This window comes from Procambarus clarkii, chromosome 74 (assembly GCF_040958095.1).
Source record: "Procambarus clarkii isolate CNS0578487 chromosome 74, FALCON_Pclarkii_2.0, whole genome shotgun sequence".
Taxonomy (NCBI): Eukaryota; Metazoa; Arthropoda; class Malacostraca; order Decapoda; family Cambaridae; genus Procambarus; species Procambarus clarkii.
In genome coordinates, this window is record NC_091223.1 from 16,401,380 (window position 1) to 16,424,471 (window position 23,092).

A 23,092-nucleotide genomic window follows, 5' to 3' on the forward strand; every position below is an offset into this window, starting at 1 on the left:
TTACACTAGGCTGCGGGGGAGAACAGAGACGCCCAGGCGAGAACATTATGTATGTAGGTGTTCTCGAAATCGGGCCCCAGCTGTTCTGACTCACTCAATGTTAATTTCACTAATACCAGGTGTGTGTGTAGCTGCACCAGTACCAGGTGTGTGTGTAGCTGCACCAGTACCAGGTGTGTGTGTGTGGGTGTGTGCGCCAGCAACGTGCTAGGAAGTGCAGAGGGGGAGTGGAGAATTATTTTGGGGAAAAGTGCCAAGCCATTACGACTATATAGCAATTGCATGGGGTCAGGATAGAGATTTGGGGATGGGACGGGGGGAAAGGAATGGTGTGCCCAACCACTTGGACGGTCGGGGGATTGAACGCCGACCTGCATGAAGCGAGGCCGTCGTTCCAGCCCAAGTGGTTGGACGCTTTACTAGCTTCATTACTCACACTTTGTATATATATATAATATAAAAATTGCAAAACAAAACCTTCACACACCTGACCAGGATTGAGAGCGAGGGGTAGTAACTAATGACATCATAGCAACGGCGATATATACATATATATATATATATAAAGTGGCTTCTGGGAATATGTAAATGAACATGTAACTTAAGTGGGGGCGGACGCGTCTGTTGCCAACCTCACAGGCCGAAGGCTATAACGCCATTAACTAACACCATTAACTCACTATGGTCTTTACCGCCTTGTTACATGCGTGCCACAGTCGCTCTGTCACAAGCCCACAGTGTCGTATTCACTGTGTGGAGATCAGTTACAGCAAAAACAATTCACTAATGATTTACATAGGACGTTTGCATTCTAATTTGCTCCGCACGAGTGATTAATATATCTAATCAAATGATTATATCATGTATTCTGACCGTCAAGCTAAGACACGTATACATCTCTCAAAATGTTTAATTTAAACAGAACTCCATGCTGGAGCAGCCTGTCCTCTCAAATAATGCATTGTATTTATACGGCCAAATCTTAAACGGGCAAAATACTACACTCGACTTGAGAATGGTCCAGGACGGACCGAAACGTCGTCGTCCCTTCACCTTCTAGTGTGTGGTCTGGTCAACATACTTCAGCCACGTTATTGTGACTCATCTCCTGCACGTGGGTAATGAATTTTACGAAAGGATGGGAAATTATCAGGATGAAACACTTAACCGGTATGACGATCCTGTATAGCAATTGGAAAGGATATGAAGACAGGATATCCATAATTCGTTCTCAAACGAGTATATGAATCCAAAGTCGACATGTTAATTGTACGAGACTCCTTGCCATCCTTGACTACACTTAGGTCACCAGGGCATAATTATGACATGCTTCTCTCAGAAGCTAGGCACGAGCATTATGAAATTATCATGGATGGGGTCAGAGTTTGTCTCCTGTGGATTTCTTCCCGTATTCATCTCCAAATGCTTGATAGAACTGGTGAGTTGATCAAAATATTTGCTCGAAAAGAGAGAATTGGTTACCATCTTGGATTGCCTTTGAGCAGCCTGAGGGCAGCAATATTCAGGGAACAGCAACAAAATCTAATAAACTTAAGGCAAAGTGAAATTCACACCACTTCTTCATTATTCTATTATGCAGGAAGAACAGCACATCTATGGATAATCAGTTGTAATGTCTAGGAGTCAGCAAACTCCTAGATATTACCACTAGTAGGCTTAGGCTCGTCTACAAGTACCTCTGGGAGTTTGTACCACCTGCTGACGTAGACTTGACTAAATGTATACTCTGCTAGCATAACTATTAGCATACTTTGCGTCACTGTATGATTAAATGCGTAAAATTTTGCTAAATACAATGATAACTTTATCAATGGTATTCAAGAAATGTGTAAGTATTTGACTTAAAATGATGTGCATTGTCATTCAAAATGAATGCACATCTGCTTGATACCTGCTTGATGGGATTTCTTCTACTTCCCAAGCCCGGCCCGAGGCCAGGCATCGGGATCCCATTCATCATCATTTTATCATTTTATAACTAAACATTCCTCATCACCCATATTAATGTTGCTTCGCACAGTACGACCATTCTTCCATATGAGACAATTATCCCCCACCACCCCCAGAAGCACTGATAAGGTACATCATTCACAGCAAAGTAGGCCAAGAGTCACGTCTTGAGACGTGACTCTTGAGACCCATTATGCAAACAAAAGCCACATGACCAACTGATGTCATTGAAAGCTGGGTTAAAATGGTGGGCTTTGATTTGGGTCTGCTTCGAATGTTGGAGTGTGTTAGTGAGGAGATATGGTGGGTAGATGCTGGGATATGGTGAGTGGTGCGTTGGTGTGGGGATTATTGGGAGTGGGTAGGTGAAATGATCAAGTTAATCCAACTTAATACTGTTGTATTAAGTTAATGCTGTTAATATTAAGTTAATCTAACTTAATACTGTGCCAAAGATAGGGATCTTGCCTCCCTATCTTTGGCACAGCCCAATACATTATACAACACTATTTCTTCTCATTTGGGTTTAACTATCTTAATTCAAGTTAACCTAAAGGTTAAAGAGTACTGCCTAAATGCCTTTTTCTTTTTTATAGAGACTGTATATACTGTACTTTTTTAGGTAAACCTTTGGTAGTACTGTATATTTAATTTTGTATGCCCGAGGTCCCCAGGAAGTGCAAGTTGCCCATGCACAGTACACAGACCAGAAATATTTACGAGTCAACTTATTCATTAGTCTGAACTCACTCCAGCATACTGATTGATTGATTGATGAAGATTAAGCCTCCCAAGAGGTGGCACGGGCATGAGTAGCCCGTAAGTAGTTGATTTTTTAAAGTGAATGTACATACCGAATGAGACAGGAAGAAAACGTGTACCTCCCACTACTACACTATAGTATATTCACACATCTATCCATATTTTTCTTACATCTACCCTGGGGAGGGTTCTGTAACTCAAAGCCTACACCTGACACCCGTAATTATTCAACATAAATTAGCATCCAAAACTATAATTAACTCCAGCCCAAGGCAGCATGCAGTACCATTACTATAATTAAATAGTCAAACATGTTACAGTAAATTAACTTCACGTACTGCATTCTCTCATGTGTTGTGTATACAATATCTTTAAAGCTCTAAAACTGTAATATTGTATAGCCATGTAGACTATGTTAGTTTAAAGATTTGTTAAAAATTGTGTTAATAATCAGTGGCCTTGTAAAAAAAAAATATATAATATACATGACAACTTATTCAACAAATCTAATGTATATTTTTTGTATTAGAGTAAGAATTTTGAAATAAGTTGTAGATTAAAATATTTTTTTTATGTGCTGAAGTACAAATGCAAAAACACCACTAGTCACATCACTACATAACATTAAGCCAGCTAAATAGGTAAAATAAATCAAGAATAATCTTATTTAAATTGATCTTTTTAACAATATTGTAAGCAGTCGAGTACTACTACTGCATACGTTATAAAAAAAAAGCAAGCTCTCTGCTTGGTTATGCAAGATTAGAGAAAATTGAAGTAGCCTACTTTATTTGCCTCATTATCAAGATAGCAGAACAGAAAAATCTCTAGTTTATTACATAATATATTGCTGAAACTTCACATATATTTGTTGTTTATTGAGTTCAAATTTCCAGTTTTGGAGTTACATTTCCTAAAAAAATTTTAGTTATAGACCTTACTGAGAATGACCCAGCACAATTAACTCAAGCTATATTTATTTTATTAAAATACTGTAAAGTTGCTGGTTTCAAGAGTCCTTCATCTCCAGATGATGGTATAGTACCAAAAAAAAAGTATAATGCCTGCACCAGTGTGTAGATCACAACCAGGATAATAACAGGAACACGTTCAATGGTCCAAAAACACACTGAAACATAATAAGAATTACTGAACCCAGCTATAATAAATATTATAATAATATTTTCATGAATCAGTGCATTGTTCTTAAGAAAATCATATGAAAGGTAATTTTTCAATTCATTCTCTATTGTTTAGATGTCCTTATACTGCAAGATAGCACTGGGAAAGACACATATCTGCAAGTGGGTTCTGGCAGTCCTACTCCCCAAGGCTGGCCCTTGTGATAACTAAGTCCAACAGATTGTTGCTTGGAGTGGTCCGAAGGTGACGTATCCCCTACAATTCAGTTGCTATGGTACTACTTGCAAGAATGTTCAAACTTTTTCTGGTGATAAGTACACCTTTGTTCCAGCAACATTTATTAGTCTTGCTGGAAGGGGTATTGAATAGCCGTGGACCTATGATGTTCATGCAGTGTTCTCTGATTGTGCCTATGGCATTTCTACTCCTCACTGGTTTTATTCTGCATTTTCTACCATATCATTCACTTCAGTATGTTGTTATTTTGCTGTGTAAATTTGGGAATTGGCCTTCCAGTATCTTCCATGCATATATTATGTGATACATCTCTTGTTTCCTTTATAGAGAGTACATTTTGAGAGCTTTGAGACAGTTCCAATAATTTAGATGCTTCATCATGTCTATGTGTGCCATCTATGTTCTCTGTATTTCCTCTACTATAATTCAGAAATCTATCCTGCTCTGAAAGGGAAAGTGAGTACTGAGCAGCACTCAAAGCCGGGCAACACAAGTGATTTGAATAGCATGAGCATAGTGGTGTAATTTTTTTTATTAAAAGGTTTTATAATTAATCCATCCTATAATATTTCTGGCTGATGCTATATTTGCTTGGTTATGCTCACTAAATATCAGGTCATCAGACTTCATTATTTCCAGACTCTTTATATGTTGCTTTCCTTCTGCATGTAGATCTGAGTGTGACTTCTACCCTGCATTTCATTTAAGGTCTTAATTTTGACCATACCTAAGTACTCTACCTGAAATTTATCACTGTTACGCATCCCTTGTTATGTTCCTTTTCCCAAATGAAGACTTTAATGATATCGGCTTGTACTTTTAAATTGTTTTCTACAGAAGGAAATTTTCATGCTGATTTTGTATCACCTGCAAAATTTGACTCAAAGCTGTGACTTGTATTTTTCTCTATATCCAATAGGAGAATGAGAAAAAGCAATGGTGGAAGGACTGTGCCCAGAAATACAGAGCTTCTCACTGTACCATAAACCATACCATAAAGTTTGCAATAAACCAGAAAACTATTTTGTAGTTCACCTAAAATATCAGTAACATTCTTAAGTGTACAGAGACCAGCAACTTTATTCTAAGTTAGAACATTAAATTAGAGCATGGTAGGTTAGGATTGATTGGCTTTGCATGGGTAGGGCTATGTTTGGATTAGCTTAAGTGTTTTTTCTTTAATTTATATGTAATTGGGATTGGTTACCTTGGATTAAATTAGATTATGTAAGTTAAACAAAAATGTATTGGTAAACAAACTTATGTTAGAAATGACCTGTAAGCACACTGTGGAATTCAAAATGCCTGAACACATGGTGAAAGCACTTACCCACGAGGAGCAGAACCCTAGCTTTCACTATCACTGCTCTCAACCACTTAACCCAACTTTTTACTTTTCTAAAACAGAGTACACCACATTTTCACTCAACTCTTAAGTTGTTTTACTATTTTCCTGTGAGTTAATCCTAAAGGATGATTAGATAAAGAGTCTCTCTCCTGTATGACGGAAGTGCAACGTGTATACAGGTGTCTGGTTCCTCTAGTACTGCCGGGAGAGCTGTTGTTTATACACACATGGGCCACCAGACGCTCGCTTGTACCTAAACCTGCGCTTCCGTTCTCTATGAATCAAGTTGAAGGGTAGGGACGGGGACTATTACAGACGTGTGCCACGCCATTACGACTATATAAATAAAATAATAAATAAATGTTTATTCAGGTAAAGTACATACATACAAGAGGTTATACAAAAATTGATAGATTTATAGATAGAGCTAGTACATACAATGCCTAAAGCCACTATTACGCAAAGCGTTTCGGACAGGAAAAATATTAAAGACTAAAATTTAATACTATAGTACTTGGTACTATAGTATTAGGATAGTATTTGGATAGTACATATAGTATTAGGATAGTATTAATATAGTACTTGGAAAGTTATCGACTTGATAAAGGTTATCGACAATCTATCCAGTCTTGAAGGTTATCGACAAGCTTTATCAAGTCTTGAAGGTTATCGACAATTGACTTGAGAATGGTCCAGGACGGACCGAAACGTCGTCGTCCCTTCACTTTCTAGCGTGCGGTTTGGTCAACACTTGACAGGGGTCAGGATAAGGATTTGGGATTGGACGGCGGAAGAAAAGGAATATCGAAATAAGTTTATTGCAATTCGGTCGAGAGAGAAGATCTATAGAGTCCTCTTCGAAGATTGGAAACCAGTGTCTTATCAAAGGTCTCCAAAATTATTGCTGAGGATATTTACAAGAAGTTTTAAACTGGGTAAATACTGTCATCAAGACAGCATCATCACGTTTAAAATTGCTTATCCGTCGAAGCCATAAATACCATGATAGTTTTTTTTTAATTTACGGCTAGCAGATAATTACATGATCTTATTGTCCTATAGGTTAAAATTGGCATCTGTTTTCTGTCCTACATTGTGGCCTTTTGAATTTGAAACAATCTGTATTACATATGAGACGCCTCGTATGAGCCAATAAGCTTTTTGCAGGTTCCTTAATTCTTATCTATTATAAAATAAATTCTATAAATCTACCTGAAAAACTATGCGTGCTAGTGGCTTTACAAGAATGCAAAACTTCAAGTCTCTGTACTCTCATAAACCCAGTGTACCTTGTATATAAATAAATAAATAAAATAAATGAAAGGTCTAAATTTGCACAATTTAAGTGTAAGGGAGGGAACTATGAGGAGAAAGTATCAAGCCATTACGACTATATAGTACTTGGAACGGATGAGGATAAGGGTTTGGGATGGGACGGGGGGAAGGAATGGTGCCCAATCACTTGTGGACGGTCGGGGATTGAACGTCGCTAGTAAAAATGCGTTCTTGAAAGTGCTGCTAGTAAATTGTGATGAAGTGATTTACTAGCAACACTTCAAGAGCTGTGTTCAGAGTTCCAGGAACCTTTTCTAGTGTTCTATTCACTAATGATGACAATATTCAACTAAATGTAGTGGAAATAAGTTGAAACAAAAGCAAAGGCAGAATAGTTTACAAAAATAGAATTTGAAGCCCTACATAAGAAGACATTGAAGACATACGTAAGAAGTTAAAGACATTCATTAGCTGCGCCGCCCTCTCATTAATCTAATCGCTGAAGCTATATTTATATCTGAAATTCTATCCCCCAATACTCTGTAAGTTCAGTTCCATCCTCATCTCAATTTTGAATTTCTTGAGCATCCCAAGATTATTCTCATGGCTTCATTTTGTATTTTCTCCAACTTGTTCAATTTACCGAAACAAGAGATGACAGGTGCGACATAACCAACAGATCTCACAGTATGTCAAGTGATCGCTACTGGAATGTGAAATGTGATTAATATTTGTGTAGTGTGTGGATTGGTGAGCCCTTTGAGGGACATTAAGTAGACGAGGATAGAAATAGCCTAAGAATTTCTATCCCTTTGAGATGCATTTTATTTCAATAAGCTTATTTGAACTTGAAGTTCAAACTGCCCGAAACGCTTTGCGCAATAGTGGCTTTAGGCATTGTATGTACTAGCTCTATCTATAAATCTATAAATTTTTGTAAAATCTCTTGTATGTATGTACCTTACCTGAATAAACATTTATTTATTTATTTATTTATTTGAACTATATCTGCTTTGGAAAAAGTTCAACGCAGATCGACAAAAATCATCACAGAATTAAGTTATAGTGAAAATATTATTGACATAATACGATACGAAGTCATAAGATCAAGATCAAAGTGGATAAAATCAGTAGGGGGCAAATAAGACGAACTTCGATAAGTCACCTACTTTCTGTCCTCGTTGAAACCACTAGAGAGATATGGTTGTCCTCAGGTAAATTCAGGTATCACGTAAGACCAAGCTTGATGACTTCCTCGCTTCGTCAATTAGCCTAAACATTGATCCAGCCAAAAACTGGATGAATTAACGCACTGGCATAGGCTTGTCTATTGCTTGAATAAGCTAGACAATTGGCACCGGGTTCCACGTCACCGACAGAATATATACTAGTTAATAGAAATTAATAGACACCGTTAGAAAAACGTTTTCTTTTAGTAATTATAAAAAATGTACCCTAAATCTAAAGGAGTAACTACACTATTTGTACGAATTTTGTTTTGAGAGCATATAATATTTTTTTATTGAGTTTTTATACAATCTGCTCCTTCTATGAGGTAGTGCAGTTTGTGTGAAACTTATTCTCCTCCCGATACCTGCACAAGCGGTGATGTCGGGAGACGCGATACTTTTTTATATTATAATTTACACTCTTTAAGTACACACTTTAGCTGCTGCTTCGCTATTCTAAATGAAGAATTCCCCCAGTGTAGATCAGAAACTAGCCATGAGTTCATCTCCTATCCCCCGTCTCACAGGATCGTCATACATGGAATCAGGAGAGAGAGCATGAAATGTGAGTTTAATCTACTAGCCTGCACTAGCAAACTGTGAATGAACTAGTTACAGTGCCCAAAGTACCTCAAATACTATGCTTACTGTGAAGGGTCTGAACAAACCCATCAGCCGTGTTCAAAAACTAGCTATAAGTTCATTAAATATTCCCATCTCACAGGATGGTTGGTTATACATGGAATCAGGGGATAAAATACCAGCCTCAATAACAAAAAAATCAACTGTGACTAACAAGAACACCACTTACGGGCTATTCATGCCCGTGCTACCTTTTGGGTGGCTTAATCCTCATCAATCAATCACAAGAAACAAGGGATACATCTCCCGTCACGCAGGGTCCAGTCGCACCTCCACAGATCTCCAGTATCATCTATTGATACTGTTAATGGCTCAAGAGGACTACCACTTACGGGCCTACCTCAAGGTAACAATCAGGTGAGAACATAAAATATAAGGCTGATCTATTAGCCTCCGTTAGCAAAATCCGGGTACAGCATAAGAATATCTTCCAATATTCCTAAGTGTATGAAGTAATTACAGAGTTCAAAGTACCTTATACCATTTGGTCTGAAGTCACTTATAACAGGGCAATCACAGATATAGTGTTGGTGAGTATGTCCCAGCTCTTGTTCACATAGTTTACAATTGGAATATTAACCACTGGGGGCTATTCATTACCTGCAGCCACCTGCGATACATATCGATATCCTAGCCTAATTCTGGCAATTACAATGTCACACTGTCATTGTAACACTAGTGGAAGTTTTATGCTGTCCGTTCATATAATTCTCGATTCTAAACATGTTTACTTAGTTTAGTTCATTAATTATGCACCCCATATATCATCTTGTGGGCGGTAGTGGAAAAGGTTACAGAGGCACATAAACATGTCATAGCTCTTTATACTCTTGCTTTCTGGCTTTTGTGTGTCAGTGACTGCTCTTCTGTCTTCCCTAATTTCCTAAAATATTGCGGCTTTGACAGAAGAGATTGGAATGCCCATATCCCACTCAACTTCAGGCTTATCACATTCAGTTTTAGCTGCCTTGTTTGTGTCATCATGCTGGACAACACCTATATGAGAAGGTATCCATACAAATGAGACTTTGAAACTCCTACTGTTTGCAATAATAATGTTGTTTATAATGGATGTTACAACTACAACCTTTTGAAGATCAATGCTAATTTTATCTAGATAATGTAATAAACGAAAGTTTTCTATGTCAACAGAAAGGCAGAAATATAAGCTACACTTTAAATACTTGTCATAAATATAACTGAAGTGAAAGCGAAGATATATGCATTTGATACTGTACAGTTTCTTGATGGCTTGCTCTAAGAGTGTGAAGCCCTTCACACCAGCCTATAAATTGTGTAATTTATTTCCATATATGCTAATTAACCTTAAAATCTATATGTCAGAAGGAAGGAAGATGTAGACGTTAATGTGACAACATTTCAAGAAATATCTCTCTCTTTAAAGTTAAATAATACAATCCTATCGCCGGTGTCCGGACACATGAAAGCTACTTAGGTATCAGTGGCCAGCCAGGTGGAGATCACAGGCTGTACAATACTGATAAATTATGTAATTCACAGAGATACGTTGATAAATATTAATGTTTTATATTTTATTAAAAATACAGATATATACTTTGTTTCATACGTTAAATGTAACAATATTTCAGTATATATTATATAAGCATAGTATATATAATTCAGTATATACAATATATAATAAGAGTGTCAGACCACGGAGGAAGAATTGAAACAGGAATTTCCTTTAGTACTTTCTTATATTAATACATCTTCAGAGCGAACCATTCCTTCAGAAGATGTATTAATATACGAAAGTACTTAGAGCATTCTATTGTGGTTTTAATATTGAACAATTATACATATACGAAACAGACAAATCTGGTGTCCGAAATAGTAAAAATATTAGTGTGCGATGTGATCAATGTAAGGGGGATATTGGGTGTGCCTCGTATCCCCTACAACAACAAGAAGTTCGAGAGCGATGAGGCCGCCACCTACTAGCTTCTGGATGTCGTCGAATCTAAATCAACAATATACTACCGCCGCTACTTTCTCGGAAACGTAAGTACCTGCCGCTTTACTTCTCTCACCCTGCCTAGCCTGTCCTGACCTGGCCTAGCCAGACCTGACCTGGCCTAGCCTTACCTAGCCTAGTCTGACCTGGCCTAGTCTGACCTGATCTGGCCTAGCCTTACTCAACACTAATCACCACACGTGACAGCCCAAACGAATCGCAAATAAGTACACGTAACAAGTCATATGCCCGGACACTCTTTCACCTTGGGGACTGAGTGGTAACTATTGTATAGAAGAGCCGGCTCCCTGAGAGTGGTAAGAGGGCGTGATAAGAGGCTAACGTGTGGTCTTGAAGGAAGTCGATAAAGCAGACAATTTTCAAAAGGAAGGGCAGCATAACGAGCAGACAGGAATGGACAGACAGTCGGTTATCCCATAATGTGTAATACGCCCCGCACAGCATGGGTGGAGTGGTGGGGGGGGGGGGTGTAGCAGGGCACAGTATGGTGATGGTGCGGGTGAAGTACACACCCACTGAATTCCTGCCATCAATAATTGTTTTCATAACCATTAGAACAATGGCATCCCTCCAGCCACCATCCTTCCATTGACCCCCTCCTCTGGTCCTCCACCTCAGACAATAACCCCCCACACCCCCTCTACCTTCCAGACATCAGCATGTCAAAATCAGTACCATAATGTGTTTAAACTATTTAAACTAAGTCATTGTGTATCTCAAGGTATCTTAATTCATTTGAAAGTGTACATGTGCATTCGTTCATATACTCGCCTAATTGTGCTTGCTGGGGTTGAGCTCTGGCTCTTTAGTTCCACCTCTCAACCGTCAATCAACAGGTGTACAGGTTTCTGAGCCTATTGGGCTCTATCATATCTACACTTGAACCTGTGTATGGAGTCAGCCTCCACCACATCACTTACTAATGCATTCCATTAGATATAATCATATATGATAACACATAATCCTAATCATTCCATACACATAATCATATATGTGTACGTCAACGTATACATACATGCGTATATATACTGTACCTCATATTAAAATACTGATAAACGAATGACCATGAACAAATTAATTTATAATTGTAGCATTATATATAATTTTAATAGACTAATTACGTGTTTATATATTTGAATGGTCCAGACAGGTGGCCAGCCTTGGACATATACACTTCTGGTAGGCACAATGACCTCATGTTAGACCCTTGATAGATTATGTGAGAGAGAGAGAGAGCTGGGGCAGGGAGGTGCGTGCCCCAGGGAGATAATCCATGCCCATGCCCCGCCTCGAGGTCAGTTCTCGAGTCACACCAAGAATAACAATCGAGCAAGTTGTCCTGACCAGGACGTGGTATATTAGGGAGGGTTGAGGAATAGGAAGCCTGTCTGATAGGGCTCTTGGCAAGCAGCTCTCCCTCAGTCTACCTATCTATATGGAAGAAATGTATCTAGGCCCTCCTCTTCCCTGCCTATTCTCTCTCCCCCACCTTTCTTCCTTCATTTCCTCCCTCCTTCCCTCCCCCTCACTGGTGAGAGAGTAGGAGTGTGAGAGTGGTTAGAGAACTCGTAGTTCTCACGCTCGTGAAATTGTCTGCGACCCTGGAGGAGTAGAGCGGAGGGGGGGGGGGGGTGAAAGTAGGTGATAATGGAGGAGTAGAGGGGAGCATTATATGCAGTGAACGTAGGTGTCTATGGAAGAGTACATCATAGAGGAGGGTGAAAGGAAGGTGACGATGGAGAAGGAGAAGGGAGGGGGTGTGAAGGTAGGTGATGATAGAGGAGTAGAGGGGAGGAGGGGGCAAAGGTAGATGTCTATGGAAGAGTACATCATAGAGGGGGGTGAAGGTAGGTGGCAATGGAGTAGAGCAAAAGGGGTGGGGGTTGAAAGTAATCCTGAGTTTAATTTTTTAGTTATATATAGTGACACCTCGGCTTACGAATGAATATTTATGAACTTTTCGGGTTACGAGCCTAATTTCTTCGAAAAATTTGAATCGGGTTACAAACTTTGCCTCGGGAAAGGAGTTTGTTGATATACGTATGGGCTGACCTAGCGCGTGGTGGCATGGTGATCGCGCCTCAGTTTACCAGTGTCTCCTGCCTAGTAAGTATCGCGCTTGAATTCTTTGTAAAGCATTACATTTGTTTTGGGATTTTTGGCTATTTGAACATAAAATTTGTTATGATATATCTTGCCATGAGTCCCAAGAAAGCCAGTGGTAAGGTTCAAGCCAAGAAAACACATGTGAGAATGACCATAGAGGAAAAACAAGAGAGCATTCATAAACATGAAAATGGTGCACAGGTTGTTAAACTAGCTAAGCAGTACAACAAATCTATGTCAACAATATGCACTGTACTTGCTAAGAAAAAGGACATTATGAGCATTAAAGTGGCAAAAGGCATATCAACAATCCCGAAACAAAGAACACAAACACTTGAGGATGTTAAAAAGTTTTTATTAATTTGGATACACAACAAGGAGTTAGCAGGTGATAGCATTTCAGAGGCCATCATTTGTGAGAAACCAAGGCATTTGCATGAAGACCTTTTAAAGAAAACCTCTGGAACGAGGGGGGGGGGGGAAAAGATGAATCATGTTTGAAAATGTGAAAAGTTTGTGTGACAACAGAGCCTCGTGGAAAACTTTTGCTGTGGTCATTACCTGGTGGAATGCACCCAGGATGGAGTATCAGGGCTATACATCTTTTAAATCATAAAAGTAATAAACATTTCCCATCAACCTTACAAACCATATTAACCTATTTTCATGTATTTCCCCCATGTGCATTTTAACAAAGTTGCTAAATTGCCTTTATCATTCTGTAAAATTTCAATTACAGTATACTGTATATAATTTTGTTAGTATAAATGGACTGAATATTCTGAAATTGCTATTAATTTTACAATTTCAGATTCAAAGGTGGTCTGGACACCCAATTTGGTCAGACAGGTGAAGAGAGCATTTAGGATAGTTCGAAGAGATGAAGATGGTCGCAATTGTGTTCGAAGAGGCAAACGCCCCCCTTTGCTCCTGACATTATGTTCAACCATTGACCTCTCCACACCTAACACAAGGTAGGTTGAAAACTACTCCTTCATGTCATTGGTACATTAGCCATAAACACAGGGCTCATGTAGGAATATCCCTAAAAAAAAAAAAGTGGCTCCAACAATGCATCCTCCAAGTCTGGAGGATGAGCAGGAGCATTGTCGAGATGCAGGACCTTGAGTGTCAAACTTTTCTCTTGCAGATATTTTTTGATGGCAGGGCAAACCACTCCACATGACAGTTTTTCTGCACGTTATATATTTTTTAAAACTCTTGGATTTTCGGAATGATACACGAGCAAGGGTTTAATTTTCAAATCACCACACAGCACAAGAGTTAGCCTAACCTGACACAAGTTAGCCCAAGTTAGCTTTTGTCCGGGCAGTGACGTCTCCTCTTGGGTGATGTATGTCCTCTTCGGCAATTTTTTCCAGAATAGCTATGTCTCCTCACAATTAAACACTTGTTGTGGAATGTATCCATCAATACAGCACAGTGTATCTACAAAATTTTAATTTTTTACTTATATATAGTGTCACCTCGGCTTACGAATGAATATTTATGAACTTTTCGGGTTACGAGCCTAATTTCTTCGAAAAATTTGAATCGGGTTACAAACTTTGCCTCGGGAAAGGAGTTTGTTGATATGCGTATGGGCTGACCTAGCGCGTGGTGGCATGGTGATCGCACCTCAGTTTACCAGTGTCTCCTGCCTAGTAACTATCGCGCCTGAATTCTTTATAAAGCATTACATTTGTTTTGGGATTTTTGGCTATTTGAACATAAAATTTGTTATTATATATCTTGCCATGAGTCCCAAGAAAGCCAGTGGTAAGGTTCAAGCCAAGAAAACACATGTGAGAATGACCATAGAGGAAAAACAAGAGAGCATTCATAAACATCAAAATGGTGCACAGGTTGTTGAACTAGCTAGGCAGTACAACAAATCTATGTCAACAATATGCACTGTACTTGCTAAGAAAAAGGACATTATGAGCGTTAAAGTGGCAAAAGGCATATCAACAATCCCGAAACAAAGAACACAAACACTTGAGGATGTTGAAAAGTTTTTATTAATTTGGATACACAACAAAGAGTTAGCAGGTGATAGCATTTCAGAGGCCATCATTTGTGAGAAACCAAGGCATTTGCATGAAGACCTTTTAAAGAAAACCCCTGGAACGAGGGGGAAAAAGATGAATCAAGTTTGAAAATGTGAAAAGTTTGTGTGACAATAGAGACTCGTGGAAAACTTTTGCTGTGGTCATTACCTGGTGGAATGCACCCAGGATGGAGTATCAGGGCTATACATCTTTTAAATCATAAAAGTAATAAACATTTCCCATCAACCTTACAAACCATATTAACCTATTTTCATGTATTTCCCCCATGTGCATTTTAACAAAGTTACTAAATTGCCTTTATCATTCTGTAAAATTTCAATTACAGTATACTGTATATAATTTTGTTAGTATAAATGGACTGAATATTCTGAAATCACTATTAATTTTACAATTTCAGATTCAAAGGTGGTCTGGACACCCAATTTGGTCAGACAGGTGAAGAGAGCATTTAGGATAGTTCGAAGAGATGAAGATGGTCACAATTGTGTTTGAAGAGGCAAACGCCCCCCTTTGCTCCTGACATTATGTTCAGCCTATTGACTCCTGCACACCTAACACAAGGTAGGTTGAAACTCCTCCTTCATGTCATTGGTTCATTAGCCAGAAACTTAGGGCCCATGCAGGAATATCCCTAAAAAAAAAAAAAGTGGCCCCAACAATGCATCCTCCAAGTCTGGAGGATGAGCAGGAGCATTGTCGAGAAGTAGGCCCTTTAGTGTCAAACTTTTCTCTTGCAGATATTTTTTGATGGCAGGGCAAACTACTCTACATCACAGTTTTTCTGCACGTTATATATTTTTTAAAACTCTTGGATTTTCGGAATGACACACGAGCAAGGGTTTAATTTTCAAATCGCCACACAGCACAAGAGTTAGCCTATCCTGACACAAGTTAGCCCAAGTTAGCTTGTGTCTGGGCAGTGACGTCTCCTCTTGGGTAATGTATGTCCTCTTCGGCAATTTTTTCCAGAATAGCCATGTCTCCTCACAAACACTTGTTGTGGAATATATCCATCAATACAGTATCTACAAAATCTTTAAAATCACGAACAAATCTTTCAGCCCCTACTTTGTCTGAGCTGGCACCCTCACCATGCCTCACAACACTATGAATACCACGTCTTTTTTCAAAATTTCTCAAACCATCCCCTACTCACCTTAAACTCTTTCGTATCTGCAAAACTCGTTCTAGGGGTTTTCTTTATAAGATCTTGCATGAAGATTTCATTGTTGACCAAACCACACACTGGAAATTGAATAGACGACGACATTTCGATCCGTCCTGGACCATTATAAAGTCGATTGTGATGAGATGAGGGAAGCAAGAGCATTAAGTAGGCAAGAGAGAGAGGTGAGGAGATGGCAAGTATGTACGTATGTACATGAATAAAACATGTACATACTTATACATAACGTGTGTAAATAGTGTAATAAACACAATGACAGTATTTTGGGAGGAGGAATGTTGGCGAGTAATGTGTTGGAGGAGGGAGGGAGGACTGGCAGGGTGTGGCAGCTCACTCATGTTTTTTGGGCTCACCATACCAACATAGTGGATCGTTATGGTGAATACATACATAGATGGGTATATACAATGTGTGTATATAGTGTAATAACAGCATAAACACTGTTTGATTGTAGAATATGTCGCATATATGAGGCCCATAATTTTGAGCATAGCGATGTTCTATACTTTGAATTATATAAATTCCACAAATTACACACTTTTAAATAATATTACAGCAAAAAAAAAGAAGAAATGAATGAGAAACCTCAAAATAATTGCGCAACATTTTATTCGCAGCAACTGCCGTCGCACAGGGTGGCGGGGCCGACAGACCCTCATCGCTCCAACGCTCAGCGCCCATAATTTGCTCAACTTCCCAGCTCCATCGCAGCTAAAGTAAGTCACATACAATATTTTTTGTTTAGTTTCCCCGTGATCAGACTCTGCATTTTAACAATATAAGAAGAGAAAAAAATTTTTGGAAAGAATTTATTTCTTGTGCACCAGGGTGTTATTTGGAGACAGAGCAGTTCAGTGGTTAACTACTAAATTTTTTTTTCTCCCACACACGCACCCCCCTAGGAAGCAGCCTGTAACAGCTAACTCCCAGATACCTATTTACTGTTAGGTAACAGGGGTCATCCCCTTTTGTACAAAGAATCTGCTAAAGCTTTTAGGGCTAATCTTTGACACTCGTTTGTCTTTGTCGCCCCATATTTTTTACGTCCGAGTTGAATGCTCTAAGGCCCTTAACTAACTTTAGGTCATGTCCCATACTTCTTGGGGAGCTAATCGACACTGCTCCTCTCTTTACATTCCTCTCTCGTTCTGTCTAAACTCGATTATGGCCCTGTTTACTCGTCTGCTTCTCCTTCTACCCTTCACCATCTGGACACACTGCATCATACTGGGTTACGGCTCAGCTCTGGTACCTTTCCTTCGACACCTACCCTAAGCCTGTATGTTGAAACTGGCGCCCTGTTTCTACAGGATCGCCACGATCGCTACTGTCTTCTCCACCTTGCACGGTCCTTACAGCACCCTCACTCTTGCTTATGTCATGCCTTGACCTTTACCCATCCTGTGGTTCCTGTTCCCCTTCACCACCTATCTCTTTCTGTACGGTTGTCTCTCTTACAAAATGCTCTTTCAATTTGTGTTACCAATATTTCCCCTCGTGTCATTCCGTCTTTGCCCCTATGGAGGGGTCCCTGTTCCTAAATTCTGTAGGCCTTGACCCACATGACTAAAACTTTTACCCCTCCTACAGTTCTAAATCACCTTTTCCTTGAACACTTTTCTTCACACTTCCACTCTATTTCCATCTTCACCAATGGGTCTTAAGTCTGCAGACGGTGTAGGCTACTCTGTTGTTTTTCCTGACTGCACCTTTGTGTCTCCTGCCTCCGGAGACTAGCATCTTCATGGCAGAACTTTATGCTATTCTCTATGCTCTTCGTCTCTTGCTTTCTCATTCCTCCTTTGTGGTTGTAGTTGAATCTCGTAGTGCCCTCATGGCTCTAGGGTCCTTTAATCCTGTCCATCCGGTGGTCATTGAGATTCAACATTGGCTGTTTCTTATTTCTAGTAAATTTAAATCAGTAGAGTTTTGCTGGGTTCCCAGCCATATTGGTGTTTCAATGAGGGTGCGGATGCTGCCGCTAAGGAAGCTATCCGTTCTTGTCCCATCTCCCGTAAAGGTATTCCTTATTCCGACTTTTATCCTGTTATTCATTCTTCCCCGTTGGCAGGGTTGTTGGTCCTTTGTGGTTGGTAACAAGCTGCGTACTCTCAAACTTAGTGTGTCCCTGTGGCCTTCCTCCTACCACCGTAACCGGCGGTGGGACACTGCTTTGGGTTGGTCATACCCGCTTAACCCACGGTCACTTAATGGAGCGCCGCCCTGCTCCTTATTGTCCGAATTGTGTTGTCCCTCTTACAGTTGTGCATATCCTTGTTGAATGTCCTGAATTCCAGGACGAGCGTGTGTCTTGCTTTCCGACCGTCCCTCGCAGTCACTTGTCCCTCGATAGAATTCTAGGTGAATCGGAAACTTTTGATATCGTTCGCCTTATGCGTTTTTGTTCTCGTATTGGCATTCTTGGTGATATTTAGCGCCCTCTAATTATTTCGCACTTTGATGGTGCTACGTGGCCTTCCCGGTTTGGTGCCTTCTTTTGGTAATTACCTTACCTTCATTGTTGTTTCATTTTAATGTGGTAGTTGTGATATGGATTGTTCTGGCTCACGTGCAAGGTCTTGGATTTTTTTCTGTTTTATATTAAGAAATTGCCAGTCTTGTTACTATTTGTAGAGTTAGAGATCTGCATTAAGGCCTCAATATTATATTCTTTATTTTTTTTACAACATGTTATCAGCAATTTTTGTGGTTGGTAATATTTAGATTAATGTCAGTGATGTATATGACAAGGGTTAAGACCCCTTGTGGTATGACCGTGGTAGTCTCCGTGGTGTAGTGGTAAGACACTCGCCTGGCGTTCCGCGAGCGCTATGTCATGGGTTTGTCATGTTATGTCATGTCGTATCCTGGCCGGGGAGGATTTACTGGGCGCAATTCCTTAACTGTAGCCTCTGTTTAACGCAACAGTAAAATGTGTACTTGGATGAAAAAACGATTCTTCGCGGCAGGGGATCGTATTCCAGGGACCTGCCCGAAACGCTACGCGTACTAGTGGCTGTACAAGAATGTAACAACTCTTGTATATATCTCAAAAAAAAAAAAAAAATGACAGCATTTTTCCCAGTCATTTCTTTAACAAATGAAAGGGTCCTCGTAACCATTCTTTTGTCCTTTCTACCATGTACCTGTTGCTTCTTGGTCTTTCATTTGGTACTTTGGCTATTAAAACAATGGCCTTTGGTAATGTTGCAATTACCATTTCTAAAAAAATGAGCAGGTTCATTAGGCAGGGTTTGTTTTTAGCAAACAAAGTCTTAGAAAAAAAATTCCATTCCTTCAGGACCTTGCAGATGTTAGGTCAAACTAATTGACAGTAATCTGTTTTGCTCTTTCAAACAATGATGGTTTTAATCTAGGTAAAATATTTCAGAATATCTAAAGAGTTTGGCAGACAAATCATTTAAGAGCTTTGATCAAATTTAAGTTACCAAAGACTTTGAAAACCATGTTGTATAGATGCTTCAGTGTCACTTTTCTAATGTTTTGTAAACTTAACAATGTTCTTTAGTTAATTTAATCATAATTTGTACAAAGCTTAGGTGTTGCATAGCTTTAAATTTACTTTCAAATATGAAAACTAAAATATTGACTAAAGTTTCTTCCACTTTAATATTTCAAACTAATTTGCAATATTTGTTAGTTTATGTAAATTGAATAGGTAGTCCACTTTTACATCTTTTCAATGCATTTTGCATGCACCTATGTAACAAGTTACAAATAGGTGTAAATTTTACAAAGTATTTATTTTCAAAGTAAAAAAATTTCAGATGTTTAAACATTGTATCAATAGTAGTAAACAATAATTTCCAGCATAATTTCAGGATAAGGTATAAAGTAGTTTCATTAAAAAAATTTTATTTAATAAGTTTTACATAGTATTTATAATACATCTAATATTTATTTCTGTTTCAGGTTGTGGGACAGATGCTCCTAGATGAATAGAAGATCCAAAAGGCCAAGACAACTCCAGAGACAATCACCTGTAAAAGAAAAATAAACAGGGACACTACTTTTATTATCACCAATGCCTAATAAGAAGCCAAAAAAATCCTAACTCCCAATCTTTTAAGATTGGCTCAGCAAGGCCTATCCCTTCCTCTGGTTTTCGTGCAGAGCTTGTTTCCTGAATGGGTGCATTACATCCACCACTTTAGTGCCATCAACACATTGTACATATGCTTTACTGAAAGCACTGTACAATGCTTGCCAGGCACTAAAGTTTTAGATGCATCCACCCATTCAGCAAACAAGCCCTGTGAGAATTAACAATGTAACCATTGTTAAGGGTCCCTAAACCTATGCAAATCTAGTCCATCTATTAGATGGGTAGTAGAGCAAAGCTCTGAAAAAGCCAAGCCAGGGAAATCTGCAAGACTGCCTGGTCCCCTTTTATGAAATGGGGTAGGATCAGTACAAACTGCATCAATCCCTGTGGGTTGTAACAGTAGGACATGGTTACACACCTATAAATGGACTAGATAGGAGAAGTAAGATTAGGTCATTGATATAGCTAAAACATCAAATTCAAACTCACCCACTTTTGTAGATTTCCTTTTGCAGAGTACAGGAGCCTCACTCCAAGCCAGTCCATGCATCATAATCACTTTCACCTGAAAAATATTTCAACAAATTAATTTCAGATTTAAAGCCAATCTTGCTTTACTTTTCAAATGGCACACTAAGTATCTTTTTGTCCCATCTATTAATTACAAACAAAGCTATAGTCATTTCAAGTCAACATCCTATACAAATTTTATTTTCAAACAACTTTAGTCATGAACATTTTTCTGGAACATTGCAAACAAACTTTAATTTAACAACCATGTATAACATTTGAATAAAAGCAATACAAAATATATATACAAATCATTATTCTTTTGCAACCACTGCTTACTACTAGGGGGACAAATTTATTCTGTTGAATTATGTACCAAGCTTTTTAGTCTGAAAATTCATAATTAAGACTGATTTTACTAAATTTAGTAATATTTTTACACTAGCAACTATACAAGGCAATATTCTCTGCAGGTGTAAGGTTCTATCTCCCCAATCTGCAGCACTCATGACCACACTTGGTCTTTATTATAAATTTCTTTTAACTATTTAATTAACTGTGTAAGGGGAAGATTCTGAATAGCAAGTGCCAATAGCCACTGGCTTATGGAAAAAGATTCTGTAGCAATAGAACTATAAGCCACACTTTCTCCCCCCCCCCCCCTTCCTCCCAACTGTTCAGTGTCAAAAGGGAGGGGGGGGGGGTGTCCATTTACTGTACCACTTACATTTTACTGTGGGCTTCATTCACTATTCTGATGTTAGCTGGAACATTTGTGCCAGCTGCTGGTTTGAAAGGGAGGCATACCATGTGCCAATTCAGGAAGCTTTCCACGTTCCTCACTGCATGTCAGCTCAGGACCTCACTACCATGTTGGGAGGCAGTTGAAGACTAACCAATCAACATCCCAGGCTGGAGAGCAGTGCCAGCTCGGGGACAATTTACCACCTGCAAAAAATTTAATACTCTTAACCTACACCATCTATCTCATCTTTACCTAGCCCCCAAACCTTACATTTGTCAGCATTAAACTGCATCTGGTAGTCTTAACCATTTCAAAACTATATAGGGCATCGGTATTTTTTATTTGCCAATTCTGCAACTATTGCAGTCCAAACCATAATCTTGCGAATAACCGATGTCCAAGGAGAGCTTTTAGCCACTACTTACAACACTTATCCCAACTTAACCCCATTTATACCAATTTCCTTTGGTATAGCCATGACCTAATCAACTTCAGCCAGCATTCCCAATGATCTGAGCCACTATCAAAATCTCTGCTGAAGTCAAGGTACACAAAATCACAAACCTTATCACCATTTCCTCAACTACGCAACCTAATCCATGAACACTTAGTAATAAAACTATGCGATTCATGTATCTAGTCATGTTTCTCAAAAAGAGTAGAGAAAGGGCACTTGCAATGTTAGATTCTAGTAACTTTCCTCACAATAGATTAAGCTAATTGGTCACTAACTTAAGCGTTAAAGTTAACTCAAACTTTTCCTTTAAAACTTGCTATATTAGGAACGTTCCACGACCGGCCTTTACCCGACATAATTAAATAGGGTAAAAACGGTATATTAAATGCAGTAAAACTACGGTAAATTCAATATGATAAACTTGCAATCTTTAAGCATGGGCTGCATAGTAAGTGAAGTGAACTAAACTAAATGTTAAGCACCCTGGCAAACCACTTCGTTCTATTCAATTTCTTTATTTAATCACTTTGTCCGGCTAGAATTTTTAGATTAGATTAAAGGAACACCCTCCCTGGTAACGGCTGAACTAGTTAACCAAATACAAATAATTAGGTAAAATACTTTCATAAAACCCGTCTACTTCCCCCACCAGTAGACTTGTTCAGCTAAAGGCATAATGTAATGTTCCACTTTAGTAAATAAAGACTTAAAAAAAAACACTACCCCATCTGTGTAGTTACCGGTTACCTGACATTCTACGCTTAAAATAACCCATCTATTCCCCATAATTGTTCGATATAACTTACCTCTCACCCGCTGGTCGAGTACACAGCAGTATATATCCTCCTCCATCACTCACCGCGTAGATACTATTTCACTCTGGCCGCAAATTGCCTCAAATCACCTACGTTGTCCATAAACATATATAGAAGAGCAACTGATTGATTGATTGATGATTGATGAAGATTAAGCCACCCAAGAGGTGGCACGGGCATGAATAGCCCGTAAGTGGTGGCCCTTGGTCAACAGTGGCCATAAGATACAGCTTACGCCATCTGTTGACATCAAATTACACTTACAACAAATTACCCCACAAAATACAACTAACGCCATCTCTGTTTTTTCCAACGCACTATAAATAGCCAAACAGCAACCCATAAGGCGGGTTGTTGTGCTCGGGTAGGAGGTTCCAAGCTCCGCCCACAAGTGGTATGGGGTGCATAATAAATGGCATATTATTGGTAGAAACTCTTTGTTGACATTCACACCACAGCCAATCACAGGAAGGGATCAGCTAAAGGCTCCATCCACTTATATAATAATAATAATAATAATAATAATAATAAT

The 23,092-nt window shown here is 38.9% G+C and overlaps 1 protein-coding gene and 2 long non-coding RNA genes across 4 annotated transcripts in view; 1 reads left to right on the top strand and 2 right to left on the bottom strand.

The window, feature by feature from the left end:
* Positions 1–5,679, bottom strand: part of LOC123767368 (major facilitator superfamily domain-containing protein 12) — a 42,914-nt gene extending 37,235 nt beyond the window's left edge. The window contains exon 1 of one of the 2 annotated variants that reach the window (XM_045757019.2): positions 5,444–5,679. The gene's annotated coding sequence lies outside the window, so the exon portion shown is untranslated. The remainder of the gene's footprint in view (positions 1–5,443) is intronic. The other variant, XM_045757021.2, reaches the window with a different exon arrangement.
* A 4,755-nt stretch (positions 5,680–10,434) lies between these two features.
* Positions 10,435–20,846, top strand: LOC138356732 (uncharacterized). The gene is made up of 5 exons (XR_011224597.1): positions 10,435–10,629; positions 13,521–13,683; positions 15,179–15,342; positions 16,585–16,683; positions 19,901–20,846. It is a non-coding gene; the product is annotated as an uncharacterized lncRNA (long non-coding RNA).
* LOC138356735 (uncharacterized) lies at positions 19,827–22,789 on the bottom strand. Its single transcript, XR_011224600.1, has 4 exons — positions 22,552–22,789; positions 21,271–21,491; positions 20,523–20,598; positions 19,827–19,968 (listed from the first exon to the last, which is right to left on the bottom strand). It is a non-coding gene; the product is annotated as an uncharacterized lncRNA (long non-coding RNA).
* Positions 22,790–23,092: the final 303 nt, after the last annotated feature.